At 44.9% G+C, this 23,917-nt stretch overlaps 1 protein-coding gene across 3 annotated transcripts in view; it reads right to left on the bottom strand.

Annotated features, from left to right (window-relative positions):
* MTHFD1L (methylenetetrahydrofolate dehydrogenase (NADP+ dependent) 1 like) overlaps nt 1-23,917 on the bottom strand; it is a 191,257-nt gene that overhangs the window by 8,077 nt on the left and 159,263 nt on the right. The window lies entirely within an intron of this gene.

Below are 23,917 nucleotides of genomic sequence, written 5' to 3'. Positions count from 1 at the left end.
ATCAGCTACACAATTCAGTTCAGCTCCTCTGACTCGGCTACGGACACAAGCCTGTCTCTTTGGATCCACTGTCTGCTGTTTCCTTCTTTAAGAAAATGAATTAGAAAAGCAAATGTCAAATTTTTGAAAACTGAGACCATTTACTGACCCCCATAGTCCCATAGTAGACTGTAGCTCTAAAACAGTAATTTTCAAACCTTTTTTTGTTTTTTTTCCTAAATCAAATCTTAATGCTGAGCCCCAACAAAGACGAGCCCCTCTGGCTGAAGGGGACAGAGGGTGTGGGTGGAGTGGATGACAGCCTCCTCCTCACCCCCTGAAACTATCAGTCTTGGAGCACAATGTACTAACTCCTGACCCCGGACAGCGGTCCATCTGGCCACCGCGGCAGCGAGAACCGGTGTTTACGGAGAACTCACGAAGTGCTGGGCACTGTGCTGAGTTTGCGCCTTATCTCGACTTCCAGCCCACGACGAGACAGGTGCTTTCATTGTGCCGTGTCACACAGAAGGAGACAGAGGGTTAGAGGTTAGGTCGCTTGGCTGAGGCACACTGGTAATAAGCAAAACTGGAAATTTGACTCCATGCCTGGGATCTCAAACGACTCATCAGTGACCGCCACTGGGCTCTTTCTGAGAGTCACACAGATAACTTAATTAAGTCTTCCTCCACCTAAGAGGCAGGCACACATTTCAGCCCCACGCTACGGATGAGGACAGAGGATTTCAGGAACCAAGGCCTGAGCTCAAGGACATGGCTGGTTAGTGATGGAAACAGGATTAGACCAGGTCCACTCCTCCTTGCTCCGCTACCGTGTCTGGACCAGAGTCCAGGCTGCGCTCTCTGCCCCCCACCCCGGATCCCTGGGCGTGCCCAGGAAGACTCCCAACTTCCCCTGCGGGTTCTCTCTCCAAACACTGCTCTAGGACAGCCCATGCGGCTCCCGGATGACGCACTCCTTCCTGTTTCCCACTGAGGAGGCTCACAAAGCACCATGCACCCCATCTTTCCGAGGAGATTCTGCTTAGCCCGGCGCTTCCGAGGGCTAAGTGCTGTGCAGGCAAACGCACACCTGCCAGCCAGCGCGCTCGGAGAGGAGGCGGCGCACCCAGCTCTCGCGGCCTCAGGGGTTTGCCCACCCTGCCCACCTGGCCAAAGTGCTCAGCCAGACAGGAGCCAGACAGGCCTCTAGGATAGGACTGTCTCTCCTGCCGATCCCTTTCTGCAGGGACTCGGGATTTCGCCCTCTGCCACCCTCTCCTGCCCTTGTGATGTGGACAGACTTGCTGTGCAGACTGGGTCTGTGGACCAGCAGCACCGGCAGCACTGGGAGCCGCTGGGAATTCAATCTCCGCCGTGCAGGCCGCTGGATCAGAACCTGCAGTCTCAGCAAGGCCGCAGATGAGCCGCGTGCATGAGTGAGGCCCAGGCTGCCGATGACCCCACCCCATCCACTCCCTGTTTCTGAGCCCCAGGAAAGGAGGCTGGGTGGGAGGGGGAATGAGCACCTGCGGGCCTCATTAACCACCTGGACCAGGAGGGCATCAGGACGTGCCCTCCCCGTGGCTGGAGCACAAAGCGCTGTGATACAGGGTGGCTAGCTCCTGCCTCGCTAATGGCATAGGACTGGACTGCAAATTCATTACGGGCTGACAAGGTTTCTGGGACCTGCCTGGAATACAGGGACCATTTACAACAGGTCTCTGGGAAAATGTGCTTTGGGTTTCAAGCAATTAACTACAGTCTCAGTGCACAGCCTGCTTTAGGTGGGGATTTCCTGTATTTTAAAACCACAGGTATGTGGATGACTCCGTCCCCTCCTGAAGCTTCTGATCCCAGCAGGGGGGTGACATTTTTCTCTGGTTACTACAGTGGCTGCACACACCCGAGGAGATCCCAGAAAGAAACCCAGGCTTACTGCTTTGGTACCGGGACACCAAACACAAGGGACACTGGGTGGGAACCGCTCATATTTTTTCCTGTTGCCTGAATCCAACTCACATGCCAGGTACTCTGCAGCAATTCTCCTAACTGCGTTCTGACCTGGGCATTTTACGATGCTGCTATAATCTGTGCGGGGCTACATCAGAAGAAGGAACCAGTATTTTGCAGGTTAAGAGAAAGAAAGGAATGATCATGTTCAGCCAGTGATGCTGCCCCAGCCTGTAAATTAACTCGACAGGACGTTACCCAGACTTTACTGCTACTGTTTCTGAGGCTGCAACTCCGAGGCAGGATTCAGTATGAAGCCGGTTACGTCTCAATGTATGTGAGATGAGAAAACCCAGGAGGAACCCCAAAGGCAGTGCATTTGGGCCCATCTGAACAAGGCTACAATGGACTTTTACTGTGGATAACACAACCGCACCGTCTGCTTGTCTACACACCATGCTTGTGGACATGCAAGTTAACTTCCCATGCATGCAAGACCTGGACAGACAAAGGCTGCCCACGGGCTGCAGTGTAGCAGAGCGGGCACCGTCTGGTTATCCTGATGCCGTCACAGAACTGGGAGCTAAAAGTAGCCAAAATATTAAATGCCGGGAAGGGTGAAATGTCTTTACTCTGTTTGTAACTCACTGGGGAAAATGAGTTTAATCAGAAGATTCCCATGTTCCTTTCCAGGACGCAATCATCACTTCCCAGAATCAGGACGACGTGTCTGGGGCAACGACGACAAGAAAGCCCACAGCCCGCGAGCTGAGGGACTGGCTCCCTGACCTGTGCACAAAGCCGTCTCCGGGACACCCACTCGGAAAATAAAACAATACGGAATTACGTCAACAAGACCTAACATGCTCCCATCAAATTCTCTCGCAGTAAAAACTGGTATCAAAGGACTGTAGCCCCGAGACAAGAGTCGGGACAGCCGACAAGAAGGAGGAATCCGGACAGCCCTTGGGACTTGACCCCTGGCCCCAGGCCTGCAGTCAGTGTGATCTGTGTCGACTTTATTTGTGTCCCCTTTAAGGAGGTCTTCTGCCTAAAACAACAAGGGAGCCACTAAATTGTACTTACTTGTCACACCATGTTAATGGATTCTTTTACAAAGGCTGGAAAACATGGGCTTTTGCCCTTTATGACCCTCATTTTAACTACAATGTCTCTTCCAAATCTTGACCGATTTCAGGTTAAGCTGATTTTGGAGAAATGATGAGTTCTACAAATAGCCTTTATTAAAACTAGTAAATGTCTCATCACTATGTTGCACATCTGAGACTAATATTATATTGTATTTCAACTGTAATTTAAAAAATTTAAAAATACTACTAAAGAGAAAATATTCATATACTTAAGAGCAGTCATTCGAAGTAAAACAATATTCTTAAGCATGAGTGAAAAATTATTAAAAAATCTATTTCACAATGATAAAATCATAATTTCTACTAAAACAAAATACCGTTGTTAATTTCGTTGTGTTTGTGAAATGATTTCTTTTCTAGCTTCTCCTTAAATCTGCTTTTTTCCTACTGAATAAATCATCCAGTTTTATTTTGGCTCAGAGAAGAAGCAAGTACTTTTACTCACATCTATTGTGCTCCTACAGTTCATGACCGGAGGTGGAATCCTTCTGCACAGTGAGCGAACACAGCTGAAATGTATCACCTCATTTCAAAAATTTCAGAGCAACCCACAAGACTATAATGGTTAACTACATTGTGATATAGTTTAAAAGATTTTCTTTCTGATAAAACAATAACGAAACATTAAGTCTTTATTACCCACTGTTTCTTGGCATTCTGGCTAAGATCATGTGTAAATACAGTACCTGGCAACATTAGGCCCTTGATACTTTTAAAAAAAATGCTCGCCTGAGGATATTTTTCTATTTATATTCAAATAGAGTGGGAGGGAGGGAGAGAGGGAGAGAGAGAAACATTGATGTGAGAGGGACATATCGACTGGTTGCCTCCTGCATGACCCTGACCAGGGCCAGGAACAAACCACCTCCGAGGTACGTGCCCTTGACTGGAATCGAACCCAAGACTCATTGGTCTGTGGGCTGACGCTGTAACCACTGAGCCAAACTGGCCAGGGCATTTTTTAAAGTAGATGAATGAAATGAAAGATGATGAGAGACTTGGGAAACAAACTCCTTGAGGACTGGGCTTTTCCTTTGTTTCTTCTCTTCCCTTCTTCTTTGGATGTGAGGGGCAGAATCACTAGTGGCCCTTTAAAGATGAAACGAGCTACTCTAAGCTGATGCATGAGGAAAACGGCCCAGTGCAAACATCATGTGACTGAAAGAAGAGAGAGGTATGAAAAGTCATGACCATAACGGGCAGTGCTTGCTACCACTGGGGTTTCCTATGGCCTGACTTGGTGGAAGCAGACGTTCTGGGATTTTTTTCTGGGCAGTTAGGTTACACCCACATGCGCAGCCTCTGCCTGCATTCAAAAGGTGATCTCTATTATTTACTTATTTAAACACATTCATTTAAAACAATTCCTCGCTGACAATATGTTTATTGATTTTTTAGAGAGGAATGTGGGGGGTGGGGGGGAGGGGAGACAATGATTGGTTGCTCCCACACACGCCCCAAATGGAGATCAAACCTGCAACCTTGGTAAGTGCTCTGAATGGGAATTGAGCCTGCAACCTGTTTGGTGCACCAGACGATGCTCCAACCAACAGAGGCACCAGGCCAGGGCAAGCTGATCTCTGTTTAGCAGGAGTACTGGGGAGCTTGGGGGTCCTGTTACTGTCCCTTAAGAGTACACTCATCTCTCCTGGTGGCCAGTGGTGCCTGTTACTGTGTGAAAGGCCACACCGACATTTCACTGAACTTGGCAGCCTCTGAGGAGTGCTCACTATGGATCACCAAGGTGACCAGGACCAAGAAAACAGGGCACTGGGACTTTTGGGTCATTCTTCAGAGTTTCAGATAAACCTTTTTAATTCTTTGCTTTTTATATAAAGAGAGTGAACACAAAATATTCTTAACTTACGACTTTCTGACTACAATAATTCCCGCCTAGTGCTCCCACTCTGCCAGGGCCACGCGGCTCGGGTCATTCCAACGTACTCTTCTTTCTTTCTTTTATCCTCACCTGAGGACGTTTTTCCATTTTTTGTTCAGATAGAGTGGGAGGGGGAGAGAGAGAGAAACATCGACGTGAAAGGGACACATCGAGTGGCCGCCACCCGCACGACCCAACCAGGGCCGGGGACAAACTGCAACTGAGGTACGTGCCCTTAGCGGGAACCGAACCTGGGTCTCTCTGGACCGCAGGCCGACGCTCTAACCGATGAGCCAAACCGGCCAGGGCTATTCCAATGTATTTCAATGGCCTGAACGACAGCATGGGCTAATGCCATTTCTCTTCTTTTGTAAAAAGAGAAATTTCTTTCAGTGCTAGAAAGCCTGTCCATAACTAACTTTTCTATTAGTCTTTTTCTTTGGGGGTACGTGCCCCTAGTGGAAACCGAACCCGGGACTCTCTGGTCTGCAGGCTGATGCTCCAACTGCCGAGCCAAACCGGCCAGGGCTCTATTAGTTTTTAAACATTTACTTATAATATTTTCTTTTTTTTTTTTTTTTATCCTCACCCGAGGATATTTTTCCATTTTTTGTACAGATAGAGTGGGAGGGAGAGAGAGGAAGGGAGAGAAAGAGAGAAACATCGACGTGAAGGGACACATCGAGTGGCTGCCACCCGCACGACCAACCAGGGCCGGGGACAAACTGCAACCGAAGTACGTGCCCTTAGCGGGAACCGAAAAATATTTTCAACATAGAAATAAAAAACAGTAGAAGTAAAAAGTCAAGTCTCCCTCCCCTAATACTGCGTCCCAGAGGCAACCCCTGCAAACAGTTTCTTGTGCAAACGTCCAGGTAATTTTCTATTCCTATAAGCAGTTGCCTGTGTGGGGTGCACTGACATAGTTATGCACAGAAATGGAATAATTCCACATGTACAATTGTGAAATGTGATTATCAGGGAGATTAAAATTTAAAATAGGCAACAAAGCCCAGCCAGTGTGATTCCTGGTCAGGGCACATGCCCAGGTTGTGGGCCAAATCCCTAGTTAGGGGCATGCAGGAGGTGGCCAATCAATGTCTCTCTCTCTCTCAAATCTATAAAGAAAGAACATTAAAAGAATAAATAAAATAGCCAACAAAGCTCTGGCTAGTTTGGCTCAGTGTTTAGAGCATTGGCTGAGGACCAAAGGGTCACAGGTTTGATCCCTGGTCAAGGGCACGTACCTAGATTGCAGGTTCAATCCCTGCCCCAACTGGGGTCATGCAGGAGGCAGCCAATTGATGTGTCTCTGTCACTTAGATGTTCCTTTTTCCCCCTCCCTCCCCTCTTCCATTCTAAAGAAATCGATGGAAATTTCTCAACAAGGACATGCTGTGGGAGTGGGGGGTCAGGGAGAGTCCTCACCAACACATTCTACATGAAAAGTCAATGGGCCTGCCTTTCAGAAAATGAGAGATTAGCGGTGGATTTTTTAGGGGCAAGATAAATGCTTGCGAAGCAGAAGGTCTGACTGGCCAGATGTGGACGAAAGAAACAAAGTCCTGCCACTTTGTCTGAATGCTTCAAGCATCAGCAAAGGAATTCAAATATTACAAAGGACGAACAGTCTGAAGTTAAAAGACTACTGTGCACAAATAATCTCCCCCTCCAATAAATGTTTCCGCTTCATTTGTTCTGATTGTAAAGATGGTATCACTCAGTCTGCTTTCAACTGCGGCTCCCAGGAATGCCCACATGCGGGCTTGCTCATCCTTCCTGTGCCTGCACCAAAAGACCAGAGGTGGCACCTGGCCAGCCTGGCCCAGCCTGGAACCCCATGGCTTCTCGCTACTGTCCTCTGGGCGTGGGCTTCACCCTCGGGCTTCCTGATCTGCGGAAGCAGCTCTAGGCCTAACAGCTGCCTGTCTAGGTAAGAACGAATGTGGTCTTTAGTGGCTTCTTGTTTTTTTTTTTTCATTCCTTACTTTCACTTACCAATTTTCAAAATAATAATCTGGTGCCCTGGCAACTGCAATACTAACACCGCTGGTGCTATGCTGGGCACTGTATCTCACCCTTTAATTCCTGCATCCCCACAAGGTCAGTTTTATTCTAGTTCCACTGTCCCCATTTTGCAGATTAGGAAAATGAGACGTGGGAGAGTACATAGCTGCTCATCTAATTCAGACTTTCCCTTTGGTTTCCAGCCTTCCCACCTCTCCCTTGCAAAGTCTCCCCGGAGAGAATAAGCCGCTGCAGCAGGAAAACGAGCAGCACAGAGGGAAGTTATATCCGTGATTTCAAAGTCTTAGGACAGTGGCACCGGAGTCGTCTGGTGGAGGAGTGAGCTGCCTCATCTAATGTTCACTAGTCAGACACTGGGCTTGCAAGGCTGGAGGAGGACACTGAATTAGGAAAGAACTCACGACTGTCCTCCAGTTTAACTGTTTTAAATACTAGAGGCCTACATTGTTCTGCAGCTTTTTAAAAAGGTGGTTCAGATCTGATCCCAGGTGAACGATCAGGACCTCAAACTGGGCCTAGAAGTGATTTATCATACATAATGAGCTGAACAGCATCCCACTCCCCGCCCCCCAACTTCATTATGTTGAAGCCCTAAATTCCAACATGATGATTGAAGACAGGGCTTCAAAGAAGTGACTGAGATTAAATGAGGTCATAGAGTGGAACCATGACCCAGTGAGACTGGTGTCCTATAAAAGGAACAGACACCAGAGATGCACGGACCCAGGGGAAGGCCGCCTGCAAGCCCATGGAGAGACCTCAGGAGAAATCAACCCTGCTGACACCTTGGTCTTGGACTTCCGGCCTGCAGAGCTGTGAGAGAACACACTGTTGTGAAGCCACGCAGTCTGTGGTCCTTTGATACAGCAGCCCTAGCTAACTAATGCACCATGCCCAGTGGGTTCTTCCTTCCTACCAGCAGTGTATGAGTTCCAGCTGCTCCACATCCTCGCCAACATTTGATATGATCAGTCTTTTTAGTTTTAGATATTCTATTAGCCACGTAGTGGTTTCTCAGTGTGGTTTTGATCTGCATTTCTCTAATATTTTTATGTGCTTATCATATATTTTCCCTGGTGAAGTGTGCTGAAGTAAAACATTAAAATGTTTTACTCATTTTTAAAGAGAATTGTTTGCTTTCTTATTATTGGGTTTTAAGAGTTCTTTCTATATTCTGGATACAAGTCATGATCAGAGAGATGCTTTGCAAACATTTTCTCTCTCTGTGGCTCATTTAGTTCCTGATTATGTGCAGTTTTTCGTATCTTCCAGTGTTGATTTCTAATTTAATTCCATTGTGGTTAGAGAACATAGTTTTTTTTAAAAAAATCCTCACCCGAGGATATTTTTCCATTTTTATCTTCAGATACAGCGGAAGGAAGGAAAGGAGGAAGAGAGAGAGAGAGAGAAACATCAATGTGAAAGAGACACATCAGTTGGTTGCCTCCACACAATCCCAACCAGGGCCCAGGACAAACCGAGCTAGGTGCCCTTGGCCAGAATTGAACTTGGTACTCTTTGGTCCACAGGCTGATGCTCTAACTGCTGAGTCAACCCGGGCAGGGCAGAGAACATAGTTTGTATGATTTGAACACTTTAAGGTTTACTGAGATTTAATTTGTGGCCCAAAATATGGTTTATCTTGGCAAATATTCTGTGTACATTTGAAAAGAATGTGTGTTCTACTGTTTTTAGGTGGAGTTTTCTATTAATGTCAGTTAGATCAAGTTGGATTGTAGTCTTATTCAAGTCTTCTATATCCTTATTAATGTTCTGTCTACTCGTGGATGGGTTTTAAATCTGATGAGATTTGTGGCTTTGTCTATTTTTCCTTGTACTTTGCTTCATGTATGTTGAAACTGTTATTAGATAAATAAACACTTAGGATAATTACATCCTTTTGATGAAATGGCCCTTCAACAATTATGAAACAACCCTCTTTGTTCTTGGTAATATTCTTTGCTCTAGTTCTATTTTGATACCACTCCAGTTGTCTTTTGAGTATTACTAGCATTTTTTTCCCTTTAACCTACTTAAGTCTTTTTATTTAAAATGGGTTTCTTGTTGGGAGCATGTAGTTAAATTTTGCGTTTTTAGCTAATCTGTCAATCTTCATTTTAATTAAAGTATTTAGAACATTTAAATTTAATGTGATTATTGATATAGTTGGGTTGAAATCTACTATCTTGCTGTTCTTTTTTTTCTTTGTCCTATCTGTTCTTTGTTCTTTTTCTCCTCTGTTTCTGACTTTTTTGGATTGAGTATTTTTAACGATTTCATTTTATTTCTTTGTTGGCTTATAACTATAACTCTTTCTTGTGTTATCTTAGTGGCTTCCTTAGTGTTTATGATATACACATTTAGCTTTTCACAGTCTATGTTCCAGTGACATTACACTTCTTCACATATAGTATAAGAATCTAACTTTCATTTTTCTCATACTTTGTTCTTATTGTTGTCACATACTGTTTCCACATATTTTATAAACCCCACATTACATTTCTGTTATATTTGCTTTATATATTCATTTATCTTTCAGAGACTTAAATAATAAAAGCAGAGTCTTTATGTTTATCCATATGGTTACTATTTCTAGTGCTCTGCATTCCTTTGTATAGAGATACTTTTTATTCTGCCCGAAGGACCCCTTTAACATTTCCTTGTACTTCATGCTGGCTAGTGATGCATTCTTTCAGCTTCTGCTTATCTAAAAAAAAAAAAAAAAAATCTCGATATTACTTAGTTTTTGAAAAACATTTTAACTGGGTAGAGAACTCTAGGTTGACACTATTTTCTTTTAGTACCAATTTACACTGGAGTTATGTTCTGACAAACCCACTGTAAATTGAAAATATCCTAAGTTGAAAATGCATTTAATACAGCTAACCTATCAAACATTATAACTTAGCCTAGCCTAACTTAAATATGCTCAGAACACTTACATTAGCATATAGCTGAACAACATCATCATTAAACAAAGGTAAGATGAACCATCACACGTCAGGGATCATCTGTACTTTAAATACGTTGTCCCACTGTCTTCCAGTTTGCATTGTTTCTGACAAGAAATAAGCTGTCATTTTATCTTTGTTCCTCTGTACATAATGTATTTTTTATCCTCTACTAATTTTTAAGGTTTTTGATCACTTATTTTAAGAAATTTGATTAAGTTGTGTCTTGCTGTAACTTTCTTCATGTTTCATGTATTTGGGCTTCACTGAACTTCTTGAATCTGTGGATTTATCATTTCTGTCAAATTATGGCCATTATTTCTTAAAATATTTTTAATCTCCTCCTTTCTCTTCTGTGGAGCTCTATGTATTTTTTCACTTGAAGTTTCATTTAGGATAGTTTCTACTGTTATGTCTTCAAGTTAACCTCTTCTGAAACAGCTAACATGCCATTAATCAGAGTATTTTTCATCTCGGACACTGTAGTTTTCACCTCTAGAATTTTGATTTGCCTTTTACCTCTTTGTCTCTACTTAACATGTTAAACCTTCCTTCTAGTTTCTTAAACACAGGGACTACAGTCGTAACTGTTTTAACGTCCCTGTCCATTAATTCTATCATTTGTATAATTTAAAAATTAATTTTGATTTAATTTTCTGATTACTGGTTCTATTTTCCTAGTTGTTTGCATGCCTAGTAATTCTGGACTGGCTATCAGACATTTAACTTGTTGGGTACTGGATACTTTTGTATTGTTATAAATATTTTCATACTTTGTTCGGGGACACGTTTGTTACTTGGAAACAATTTGATCCCTTTGGGTTTTGCCTTTCAAACTTTGTTGGGTGGGACCAGAACTGTGCTTAGTCTAGGATTAATTTCCCCTTAGTACTGAGGTTAGACCCTTCTTACTACTCTAACCAGGGCCCAGCGATGCTGAGGCTTTTCACTCCAGTTCCGGCAGCAGGCACCTCCTCCTGGCCCAGGGTGGAAGTCATGCACTGGTCCTCAGTGCTCATGGACGACCCTTTCCCTGGCTTCAGGTCGCTTCTGCCATCACACACTGATTGGCACTCACTTGAATACTCAAGGAGGGCTCTCTGCGGACCTCCAGACCTTTCCCCTCTGGTTTGTGCCATACGCTCTCTTCCTTGGTTTTCCTGAAGCCCCAATGCCATTTCTTCACCTCAGGAGACAGCTGAACTCTGCCTGGGTTCCCTGTACAGCAGCCTAGAACCTTCTTCTAGGCAGTAGGCCAAGGCAATTGTAGGGCTCACTTTGTTTCCTGTTTTTCAGGTATCATTGTCTTGCTGTTTGATGTCTTATGTCTTGAGTGATTTTCTTTCCATAACTTTGTCCAGTTTTTTAGTTGTTTCAAATAAAAGGGTAAATCTGGTTACCTGTTATTCTATCGTTAGTAGAATGCAATTTACTTGTAAGAATGTTATATGTAATTGGGTGAGATATTGTTGCCTTATAAACATGAATATGAATTTATAGGTTGATGGAGGTTTTAGATTTTTTTAATCCTAACCCAAGGACATGTTTTTACATTTATCTTTAGATAGGGCAGGAGGGAGAGAGGGAGGAAGAGAGAGAGAGAAACATAGATGTGAGAGAGACACATCAAGTGGTTGCCACCCACACGACACCAACCGGGGCCGGGGAAAAACTGCAACCAAGGTATGTGCCCTTAGCAGGAACCGAACCCAGGACTCTCTGGTCTGCAGGCCGACACTCTTACCACTGTGCCAAACCGGCCAGGGCTGATGGAGGTTTTAAAGGTTATTATTATGCCACTCATTCTACCTAAAGAATAAGGTCTTTGGAAACACTGTATTATTACACATAATGACAGAATCTGATTCTGAGATAAGTAGTCCAAGAATACAATTTTGTTAATGAAGAAGCATCAAAGGCACAATGCAATGAGCTAAAATCTAAATACTTTCTTAAAGCCAGCCCCAAAATTCCATTCACTTATTATAATAATGTGAAATACAGGATTTTTTTTTTTTTAAAAGGTTTGCAATTTTTAAAAGGGGGCATGAGAAATTCTGTACTTATAATGTAGATTAATATAACATTTAATTAAAAAGGCTTGTAGCAATGAAAAGGAATAAGGTAACACATAATTGGGGTTTAAGTTTATAAAATGAAGAACAGTAATGAAACCCAGGATTTTCAGTGACTGCTCAGTTATCTGCTTTTCTCAATCAAAACAAGTCAGTTTTCTCTGAACTGTTTTGGCAAGTCAGCTCCTCACTCCGTTGCTTTGCTGCTGACACAAGCAGCAAGGACCCTGTGAAGTCCAGCGTGCTTCCCTCCGCTGCCCTCGCAGTGACCTTGGTGAACGAAAGCTCCCAGGATGGCACATTCTCAAAGAAGTATGTGGCTCAGCCGTCTGACAAGCATCTGAGTAATTCTCTAGCATGTTGCAGTAGACTGATACCATCGGCCCATTAGCTATTTTCCCACAGAACCCAAGTCAATAAAGCCTGAATTTTTCATATATTTATATAGAAACAAAACAAAGTATCAATACAGATGCACAGACAGCCCGCGATTCCAGCAGCACCACCTGCCTCCCGCTTGGTACGGTGTCCCATTTTGAGTAAGATCTCACTTTTACTACCCTCTCCTTCTGTCTCCACCTCCCCACAACCATTCTACCTGTTGAAAGGTAATTTTTTTATAAGCCAAAAGTAAATCTGGGCCGAGCATGAAAATGGAATTCAAGCACAGATGCGGCTAGATGACAACATCATCTATTTCATGCGCTGCTAGAGAGCAGACGCAAAGTGACCTGGAGTGGGGCTGGCTGGGGGGTTCCAAGCAGCTGCGCCCCCCTGCAGCCAATGGGATTCCACGGAGAAAAGGAAGGGGGCTGGCTATTTGCAGAGGGAACAGCATCCTTGGCCTTTTTCGTTTCATTCCCACCAGTACTTAGGCACACTGGGAAAGTAAAAACTGTTCCCAATGGGAAGGAGGTTAGGGGGCCCTGAGGCAGTTTTTTTTTAATCCTTACCTGAGGACATTTTTCCATTTTTTGTTCAGATAGAGTGAGAGGAAGAGAGAGAGAGAGAGAGAGAGAGAGAGAGAGAGAGAGAGAAAGAAACATCGATGTGAAAGGGACACATCGAGTGTCTGCCACCTGCACAACCAATCAGGGCCGGGGACAAACTGCAACCGAGGTACATGCCCTTAGCGGGAACCGAACCCGGGTCTCTCTGGACCACAGGCTGACGCTCTAACCACTGAACCAAAATGGCCAGGGCCTGACAGTTTTATGTGCTTTCAACCAAACATAAAATTGCATGGCCCCCTCTCTCCTTCTGAATCAAAAGTAGGAAAATGATGGCCCACATGTCAAATCAGGCCAGCTACGTATTTTTGTAAATAAAGCTTTATTGGAACACAGCAACACTCATTTGTTTGTATACTGTCCACGGCTGCTGCCGCCTGTGTGGTCTGCAAAGCCAACGATGTTTACCACCTGGCCCTTTACAGAAACTGTTTGCTGACCTCTGTTCTAAAAGACAGAGTCACAGACAAAAGGGTTTAGTGCAAACCAAGAAAGACGAAGATCTTGAGAAGAATGTGGGTATTCTACAATATCCCCTAAAGACACTGGTTCTATGACTAGTAAAGTGCAGATGTTAATGGAAAAAGAGAGGCTGCTGATGGTGTTGGAAGCTGAATTACTGCTTCAACAATACACACATTTTACAAAAGTGAGAGGTCCAGGGCATTAACCTGAGCTATTCTTGCATTCTCAGTTTAAAAGATACTTACATATAAGTGGCAGTTAATTTATATTATTTTTTTAACATAGGCTCTACTTCACAGATTTCAATGTAGAGTTCACATTTGCAGAATACAATTCATAAAACCCAATTTATAGAGATGAAAAGTTTTACTCTGAATCTAATTTTCTTGGTTGGAAAAACACCTGAGTTCTTAGAAAGGAGAAATCGGCACCAAAGGGCAGAACCTTCCGTCCCAGGGGCCAGAGGTGTCAGGCCTACCCACATGTCATCTGAAGGCTGAAAGATGACATCCTCTTGTTGACCTCAGAGTCAACACAGAACAGGTCCTCTGTGTTGATGGGAGAGCGGCACTTACTTGCCGATGTGGAGGGGTCGTGTTTTCTCTGGACTGAGACATAACACAGGTCTGAGGTGTGCGGTACATCGGGGGGCTTGGGACGGATCGTCGGTCTGAGAGCTCTGAAATGGCAGTTGGGGTGATCGAGCACCCTGATGTGATCTTACGTCCTCTGAGATCTGGCCCTCTGTCATGTGGTGGTGTGGGGCCAGTGGATCCAAAGGCCCCAGTTGGCTCTGAGATGAGAGGGCGACCAGAGGGACCTTAACAGGGCAGTGCTCCTTAGATGGGCAGTTTGAAGAACCAAGGGCGTGGGATACTTTCTAACGAGGCCCGTGGAAGAAGTTCGACAGCAAAGCAGATTAGCTACTAACGGTACTAAAGGGGGTGCATTCCTAAGATGAAAAACTGAAGTTATAAACCCAGGGGAAAGGACTTCAAATGAAAAACAATATAATGGGGAATCTGGTCATGGGCGAGGAGTAATAAACAGAAAAAGCAGAGAGTAAGCTAAAATCTACTATGCGGATTCAAAAGTCCTCCTGCCTATTGAGCCGGCAAGGGAGTAACTTTCATGTTCTTGACCATGAACATGTAGTTATCTACCTGTACAATGTGGAAGGTCATGGTGCCCCCATTAAAAAAAAAAAAAAAGCACGCCTAATTAAAAATTATGTGGTCTCCACAGACCTGGGTTTGGGCCTTGTGACAGCGGTCACTTTGGAATGAAGCCACAGCTACAAAAGTCATGGCGTGGAAGTGGTCAGGCTTAAATAAGCAACCAGTATTCACTGCACCCCACCCCCCTCGCCGCTGGGCCCACCTTCCCCGCCTCCTGGTCTGAATTCTTCATCTTTCACCAAGACAGTCCCAAATTATGATTGATGTAAGGACTGCAATAAAACCATACCACAGTTTTAGTCTTTTCCAAAAATTTAATGAAATCAGGCACACTGGCACAAGTCCACAGGAAAGGAATCAAAGCTGGATACCATGATCAATGCTTCAAAGAAACTAGCTGAGTTCAAAAGAACTAAGGCTTGGACAAGTATTGATACTCTTCTCGAGAACACGGATGCTCTCGTACCTCAATGCATCACGGCTGACAGTGCCGCGCAAGGGGAAAAGAATGTTCTGAAGGACGTAAGCACATTCTTAAGTTTTTAGCTTTTATATACTGTCTTCAGTTGTACGTAAATGATTTTCTTCATAAATTATTTTTAAGTTAAAAAATTTATGCAATTCATATCAAGCTAAAACATTTCTTTTTAACTTTGAAAAAAAACACACAAAAAAACAATCGGGCTGTCTACTCAGAATATTGAGAGTCTCCTGGGAATAGTGGATGAGAACATTAAAAGCCTGAAAAAGTACTGCAAAAAAAAAAAAAAAAGGTCAGAGAGTGGGCTGAAAAGCAGATGGATGTTGTAACCGAACCCTCAGTTCCAGAAGAACCTGACCCACGGCAACTACTTGGAGCCTCGAGGAAATGCCTTAGGATTTGAAAGATCTGGTAGCGTTATTAACCATGTCCGAGAACAAAAAGTGAAAAATGATACTGGAAAATCCTGAGGTGTCTCCATCTCCATCACCGATAAGATCTTGGCTCAAGTTCCTCGTAATGGGTCACTGGGCAAAAGGCATCAGTGCTCCGAAAACTCACAATGTGGCCTTTCTGCCTCGGTGCGGTCAGGCAGGCCGCCTCTGCTGCTGCAGGTAGGGGACAGGCACACACTTCCCTCCGTCATCTGATTTAATCCCAACAGTGCTGTTATCAGATCTGCATTCTAGCTGTTATTTTGGTTTGTTTACCCAGAAGTCTGCTCTGTTGCCAATGGAGGGAACCAGAATTGTGTTATCTGTTTAGCATTAGTCATGTCTTTTATGTGGCCATGCCTGAGAATAAACTTGTTATTCAAATGCTACTTTCAAGTCCTTTTGGACCTCCCTTAGAGCCTCACTAGAGTTCCAAGTGTGCAATCAAGAGTAACCACCCCGTTTCAGGCACCGGAAGTCCGCGCAACGCCCAGGACATGGCAGCGCGCGTTTGGCTGGTGTCTGCACAGCATCAGCAGAAAGAACAGGGATCGGCGAGGATGCCAAGCTGGCAAGCTGCCACCACGTCCCAGTTTCCGGAGAAGAATCGACCACATGGTGAGCGTGGGTCACTGGGACTGAGAGTTCACTGCAGGGGTACATGGAGATATGTGCTTATAAACGTGGTCACCTCCCTGGATTTAAGTTGAACACACTCCTGTTTTCAGCATTATCAGGAAATATAAGCAGGTATCTATGGACCACAAAGGCCTACCTACACTGCTTTAATGAGCTCAACAGAAAGGAATAAGTTGAGTAAGTGTAGGAGTTTTGTGGGAATAAGAAGAGAAGCCCTAAATGTGAGAGGACACAGGTTGGGGAGCGGTGTGTGGTGGTGGGAGGAACTCCATGTCACAGAGGACACACTCCGGCTGCTGACTCTTCGGAAGGGCCAGCATAGTCTAAGAACCAACCACTTTTCCTGTTTCTTTTGAAGGCAAAACATTATTATTTTTTCATCCTCACCTGTGTACATTTTTGCATTTATCTTCAAATAGAGCCGGAAGGAGAGAGGGAGGAAGAGAGAGAGAAACATCAATGTGAGACACATCGACTGGTTGCCACCCACACGACCCCAACTGGGGCCGGGGACAAACTGCAACCGAGGTACATGCCCTTAGCAGGAACCGAACCGGGGCTTCTCTGGTCCATGGGCCAACGCTCTAACCACTGAGCCAAACTGGCCAAGGCCAAAACATTATTTTTAAAAGCCCAATGCTATCAACCATTGTGAGTACAGAGACCTCTTTTTGAAGTAGAAAATTAATTCCCACGGAACAGAATCTATCTGCCATGAAAATGCATAACGAGAAAGAGCTCCTGTAAGTTGAATGTTATGCTTTTAAATGACTCTGTATTTCACACATGCCAACATCTACCTAGAATTAAACAAACAGCAGTTTCTGCCTATGGGAGACACCTGATTTATTCACGCTGCTGACCAGGCAGTCTGAGTGCTGGTCTGGCCGCCTGGAACTGCGGAGGCCACTCCACGTGGTGCAGCTGGGTCTGCCCTTGCCCGCCCCCAGGACGGGCCTGGCATCACTCCCTGGCTGGATGCAGTGATGCGTCGGGCCGGGGACGTGAGGCAGCCAGGGCCGTCGGAGGATTCTCCAGTCGTGATATGCAGACAGTGGGGGAGAGAGGTTCCCCGTCCTTCGAGAGTGTGTCTGAGGTTTGAGGTTGGTGATGCGGAGGACATCACTTCGAGGGAGGCAGGGCTGAGACACGGGGAGCAAAAGCCAGAATCCTGAACTTAGGTGGGGCTAACGCCAGACAGCCAAGAACTCTTTTGTTCTCTGGGTCAATTCATTCCTTCTCTTGGTGTAAGTTTGAGCTGAGCTTCTCTTACTTGCAAACGCAAGAGTTCTGACCAATAGCTGGCGCCGGGCCTCCTCCCGGGCCTGCAGCCTGGAGACGGAAGCCCTGGAGGGAGGCGGGAGGGCAGGCAGGGGACGCAAGGCCCCGGAAGGCCTCCCCTTCTGACAGAAAACAGCGCCAGCCTGTCCCCAGCCTGTCCGTGGTCGTTCGTTTGTCTGAGAAGCTCTTCCTTTCGCTAACACGTCCCCAGCGGTTAGACTTGAGTGGCATTCGGACGGTCCTAAATCAAACCACACCAAAGGTACAAAACTGTAAAAGAACGGCAGGAGGTCATAACCACCATCGTTGTCTGCCTCTACAAGGTTCTTTTTCTTTTCATTTTGTTTTGTTTTATATTCTATGTATGAGTGAAATCATTGGGTATTTGTCTTTTTCCATCCAATTTATTTCACTTGGCCTGATATTCTCAGTGTCCATCCATGTTGTTGCAAATGACAGGATTTCATCTTTTTTTTTTTTTTAAATGGCTGAGTAGTAGTCCATTGTGTGTGTGTGTGTGTGTGTATAATACCTCATCTTTACTATGTAGTATATACACCTGTTGAATAATAATGCTGCATACCTTGAACTTATATGTTATAAGCCAATGTTACCTCAATAAAAAAATAATATTAACACATTTTTCAAGATTAGCAAACATTTACTACCTTGAAAAGTTAGCCATAGCAGGTTTGGCTCACCGGTTAGAGCGTTGGCCCTCGGACCAAAGACTCAAGGGTTTGACTCCAGTCAAGTGCACATACCTCGGTGGCGGTGGCATGTACCTGGCCCTGGTCGGGCTCGTGCAGGAGGCCACCAATCGATGTGTCTCTCTCACATCAGTGTTTCCCTCTCTCTCTCTCTCTCTCTCTCCCTCTCTCTCTAGATCCCTCCAACTCTATCTGAAGATAAATGGAAAAATATCCTCGGGTGAGGATAAAAAAAAGAGTTATAAGCTATGATTTGGTTTAATATTTTAAGTTTTTTGTTTTAGCAATGATGAGTATTAGATCAATCTTTACTAGATTGGGGAAAAAAAACAACAACCCTATTTCCAACAAGTTAAAAACAATTTAAGACTTTCAAAAAAATTTATTAGGAATTTAATGGCATAAAAAGAAAAAAAATTTTTTTTAAATGTAGATTTATAGCATACAAAGTGAATTTCTTTGGAAGCAAACTCTATAAGTGAAATCAGAGTTTTTTAAGAAATAACTCCTCAAACTGACTATTTTTGCCAAATATTAACCTTATTTTCATTCTTTGATTTTTCAAGACTTTCAAATAGTGTATTTTAAAGACAAACAATTTAATTATGTATTTTGAGAAAGCCTCCATCTGTGAGTTCATCCAGGAGTGGCCTGGTCCCAGTGGAAAGATTCATGACAAAGATACACTGAATATCTTTTAATATTCTAAGTAGCATGTGCTAAAAATGAACACTCCCAGAAATGCTCTCTTAACTTCCTGCAGCAACTATAATATTACACTGTGCTTTATTCAAAATATTGCCCTCTCGAAAAATTGGAACACATTTCAGATCTTTGGTTTTAAAGGTATATTTCAAAGACTACATTAACTTCCAACTTGAGGCCAGATAATGTAACACGACAGCTGGCGTTACTTCCCCCTTCCCATTCTTCACATTTGGATGTTTAATTATTCTATTCACCTAACTGTCTAAATATATTTGCATAAGATTGCAACAGTATCAGATGGAAGGCTTCACGAATTTGTCAACATTATTCTTGGCTAGCTTAATGGAAAGGAAACTGCTATGCTAAAAGCACAACAATTGAACAGGGAAATAAGCAAACTGCCCTTACATCTGCATAAGACATGTTTGTTGGTAAGTATAAAAGAAAAAAGAAAGATGGGCGTTTAACTAGATTACTCATCTTACAAAATATTCAGCCTCTCTCCTATGCTATGCTGCACAACACCAATTAATCATGTTTGCAAAATGAAAGAACAAAGACTGTTTAGATGACAAACGAGGCAGTAAATGAAGCTGAGATAGGGAGAGAGATTCAAGGGGGAAATACTTTGATTCTTTTTAAAAATCTATCTTGAGACTACAAATGACTGCAACTTATTTTACAATCTACATTCTAGCACTGAGTTTGATTTTGCAGATATTTCATGATATCCCCGAGACAACTTAGAATAACGCAAAATTGCTTAACAACTGCACAAAAGTGGCAAACACTGGAAATGCACCAACAGTAAGGCTAGAGTGGCATCTGAGAGAGTTAATTACTTTTTTTTGTTTGCTTGCTGTATATAGGTGCCCTGACCAGGACTTGAACCCGCAGCCTTTTGGTGCATGGGATGACACTCAACCAACTGGGCCACACTGGCCAGGATGAAGGTCAGTTTTTAAATTTAAAAAAAAAATTTTTTATCCTCACTCGAGGACATTTTTCCATTTTTTGTTCAGATAGAGCGGGAGGAAGACAGAGAGAGAGAGAGAGAGAGAGAGAGAAACATCGATGTGAAAGGAACACATTGAGTGGTTGCCACCCAAAGGTTAGTTTTTTAGATACCAAATTTAACCCCTAAGAACAAACCCAAACCCCACGCGCCGAGCTAAATGGATTCTTACAGAACAACATCCTGCTTTCTAGTATTCTATCCCAGTTTAAGGGTACCAAAGAATGAAATCCAAAACTAAATAAATGCGCATCAACCTCATTTTACAGTTATCACGTTCTCTTTATCCTTTATCAGAGCTTCAGGCAAATAATTAACTTGTTTTGAGTTTGACTTATTTTCATTTCCCACATCCAAGGGGTCACCCTGCCCACTTCTGATCCCAACACACACTCCTACTACACAAGCTGTCTTTCTCTCTCTCCTGGCTCTAGAATGTAAGTAACTTGAGGGCAAAGACTTTATCATATTTATCTTTTTAATAATCAAGGTTAACTGAACACGGATGGCAGACTTACAGGCTGCTTAGAGATTCCTCCCAGGTGCAGACCTCACTGTGGTCACCTCGACTTTTCAGGGTCCAAGGATCAGGCTCCTTGTGAAATAAGTCGCATTAAGCAAACTTACAAAGGCCAGCTTTATAATCTAAATGTCATTTTATTCATTTATGGACAATGTATGACTCTGCTGTTTTGAGATGGACAACGTGATGGGAAGAGACTTGAAACAGAAAAATGTGTGGCCGCGTCACGGGGGCCTCGGCTTTCTCTGTGACTGGGGAGGGAACTAGATGGTTACCGGCATGGTGGTTTGGAGAAATACTGAGCTGGGCTCTCTCTGCGTGACTCTGGTTTCAGTGCCATTCGAGGTGCTAATGACTACAGGATCTTTCATGTACAGCATGGTCTCTTCATCAAACCCCATTGTCCAGCGGACGCCTTCACTGGAACTTATAATAAGTGCTTCACTCAACATGTTCACAGCAAAATTCATTATTGTGCAGGAAAGAGTTAACGTAGCAGGGCTGAGGACGCTGTCCTGGGACCTGCTCGCAAGGCTGGTGTCTGGAACTTGGATTTTGGGTGGGTTTCCACCCTTGTCATGAAAGTGCTCGCAACATGGTCTATACTGAACACCTGCTTTCTTTCTGGGAGTCTTGGATTTGGTGGGTGCCAGGCAGAGGGTGCCTACCCAACCAGCTCCCCACAAAACCCCTGGGGCACTGGGTCTCTAACGAGCTTCCCTGGTAGACAGCATTTCATGCGTTCTGTCACAACTCTGCGCTAGAGGAATTAAGAATGTCACCCGTGAGACTCCCCTGGGAGAGGACTCCTGCAAGTGTGTGTCTTTTTTCGCCTAAGCTTCCTTTGCTAACTCCACTGGTCTCCTTGTGCTGTAACAAAGCACAGCCCTGAGCATGACTATATGCCGGGTTTGAGTGCCTGAACCTGAGGGTCATCTTCCGTTCCCCCAACACGGTTATCTTCCTGTGAGAGTTGGGTTGTCCTCCTTTATCTATGGAAATGACAACCAGACCCACTGGGGGACCACCAGAAATTTGAGTCATTCTTGAATTCTCTCCTCCCCTCTTCTGGTCACCTCTTACCCCGTCTCCTCCTCTCTCTCCCCCTGCCGCTGTCTCGTCCAGGCCTGTGTGTTTCCTGCCTTTCTAGCCACTGTCGCCTCCTAACTGGTCTTCGTACCTCCAATCTCCCCATCTCCACTCCTCGCTCCAGCCTGCTGCCTAAGTGATCTTCCTAAGATGCGGACACAATTATGATATTGCTCTGCTTAAAATCCCCAGGACTGCAGAATAAAGTTCTGAATCCTGAGCTTGACCCTGAAGGTCTCGTACAACCTGGGCCTTGCCCTCCTGCCCAGTGTCACTGCTCACACTCATTTTAAATCTGCTGTTGCCCTGGCTGGTGTGGTTCAGTGGTTAGAGCGTCGGCCTGCACACAGAAGGGCCTCGAGTTCGATCCCCAGCCCCAGTTGGGGCACGTGCAGGAGGCAACCAATCAATGTGTCTCTCTCACATGTTTCCCTTTCTCTCCCCCAGCCCCTTCCACTCTCTCTAAAAATCAATGGGAAAATACCCTTGGGTGAGGATGAACAGCAGCAAAAACCCTGCTGTTGCCCACGCACACGGCCACCACGTCACAGGGCTCACAATGCTCTCGTGCTCGTGCTTTGCTTTCCCGTCCCCGTCACCTTGCTGGGCCTTGGCCACCCACACCCAGCTGACCTCCCCAGCTGTGCCAGTCCTCAGTGTGATCTGCCCCGTGGCTCTGCAGCACCGGGCCCTCTGTCTCTCGGAGGGAAAGAGCTGGTTTATATAAATACTATAAATACTATTTATAGTCATTCCCGGTGTCCACGGGGGACTGGTTCTAGGATCCTCCATGGATACAAAAACGCAAGTCTGCTCAAGTCCCTCCACTGGCCCTTAGGGTCCACGTGTGTCCACATCTGTGGGTACGAGGGGCGGCCACATTAACAGGAGCCCACGAACAACTCAAGAGCCAGGCACAGGCGTTTGCTGTAGTTTGGTTTGTTTGTTGTTCCTTGTGGCCTAGTGCACAGCGCTCTTCAGTAAAGACTGAATGAGTGAATCAAAACTAAGGCATCTGTGTGGTCCCACAGGGACGCACGCATGGAGCGAGGATGACCTAATGACTCAGCGCTGCGTGCCTGAGTATCAGAAGCCTGTCGGAAGGACAGAATTAGTCATTTCCAATGAGAACTCTCACCTGGCCTCTCTCGTGACCACAGTGCAACTCTGTTCTCTGGGCTCCTTTTCTGACTCCTCTGTGGTCCTACACCTCCGGCTGCCCACGTCTCACCAAGGCAACGCTGTTGATTCTGCACTATGGAAATATTAACTGAGTTGTTTTCAGGAGGTTCCAAACTGCCTCCCACAAATGCAGGGCTGTTTATCTTAGAGTTGTCCGCTTCATGACCTTGCTTTGCCCTTCACTTAAATCCCAATGTCCTTCTCCAAGTCTCTATTGTTCCCTCTCTCCAGGACATGAAGCACTGGATCTTGGAACCAAGCAAAGCCAAATCCATTGGAAGCATAGACTTACTTGTAAATACAATTGATGGCTCCTCGGTGTATTATGTAATATATTGGGCAAGAGCCCTTCATTACTGTCTCATGGCTGATCTAGACAGGCCCACGGGACAGAGAGCACAGCCAACCCAGACTGAGTGTGTTCAGTGCAGTGGCAGGTATACTTGAGAAAATGCTCTGGGAAATGCCAATCTCCACACAGTCTGATTGGCAAGAATACTTAGCATCGCTGATCGCTTTCGGGAGCGAAAGTTCCTTAACGCTATGGCGAGAGAAGAGCCTTCTTGCTCCGGGAGCTAACTGACAGCTGTGACACCATGCTGACCCTCTGCTAGTTACCTGTCGTAAGAACGAACAAGAGTCTCAACTTTTATGTTCTGATTTTATAAGAATACCAATCAACATCCAGTTTCGAACTGCAGATGCTTGGAGCTGAAAGAGGACCCCACCCCACTGAGGAGGGAGGGGCCTGCTCGGCGGCAGAGGTGGGGCTCCGAGGCCGTCTAGACTCCCTGTGCAGTGCTCACAACGGCGCCACCCCGCCCTTCACTGAGATGCTGTCTCGCAAGGATTAAAAGGAAGTTCTTCTAGATCAGTGGTTCTCAACCTTCCTAATGCCACGACCCTTTAATACAGTTCCTTGTGTTGTGCTGAACCCCAACCATAAAATTATTTTCGTTGCTACTTCATAACTGTAATTTTGCTACTGTTATGTCTTAGGTGACCCCTGTGAAAGGCTTCTTGGACCCTGAAAGTGGACCCACAGGTTGAGAACCGCTGTTCTAGAAGCTTTGTGAACTGCGTCATACTGGTGAGATGCTATCAAATAAGTTAAAACAGTAAACAGGAGCCCTGGGTCCACACCTCCCGAGCCCTCCGGAAACCCCTTGGCAGCCACGCCCAGCAC

This window comes from Molossus molossus, unplaced genomic scaffold (assembly GCF_014108415.1).
Source record: "Molossus molossus isolate mMolMol1 unplaced genomic scaffold, mMolMol1.p scaffold_m16_p_8, whole genome shotgun sequence".
Lineage (NCBI taxonomy): Eukaryota > Metazoa > Chordata > Mammalia > Chiroptera > Molossidae > Molossus > Molossus molossus.
Note: the sequence above shows the minus strand (reverse complement) of the source record. Positions and strands in the feature narration are given on the sequence as shown.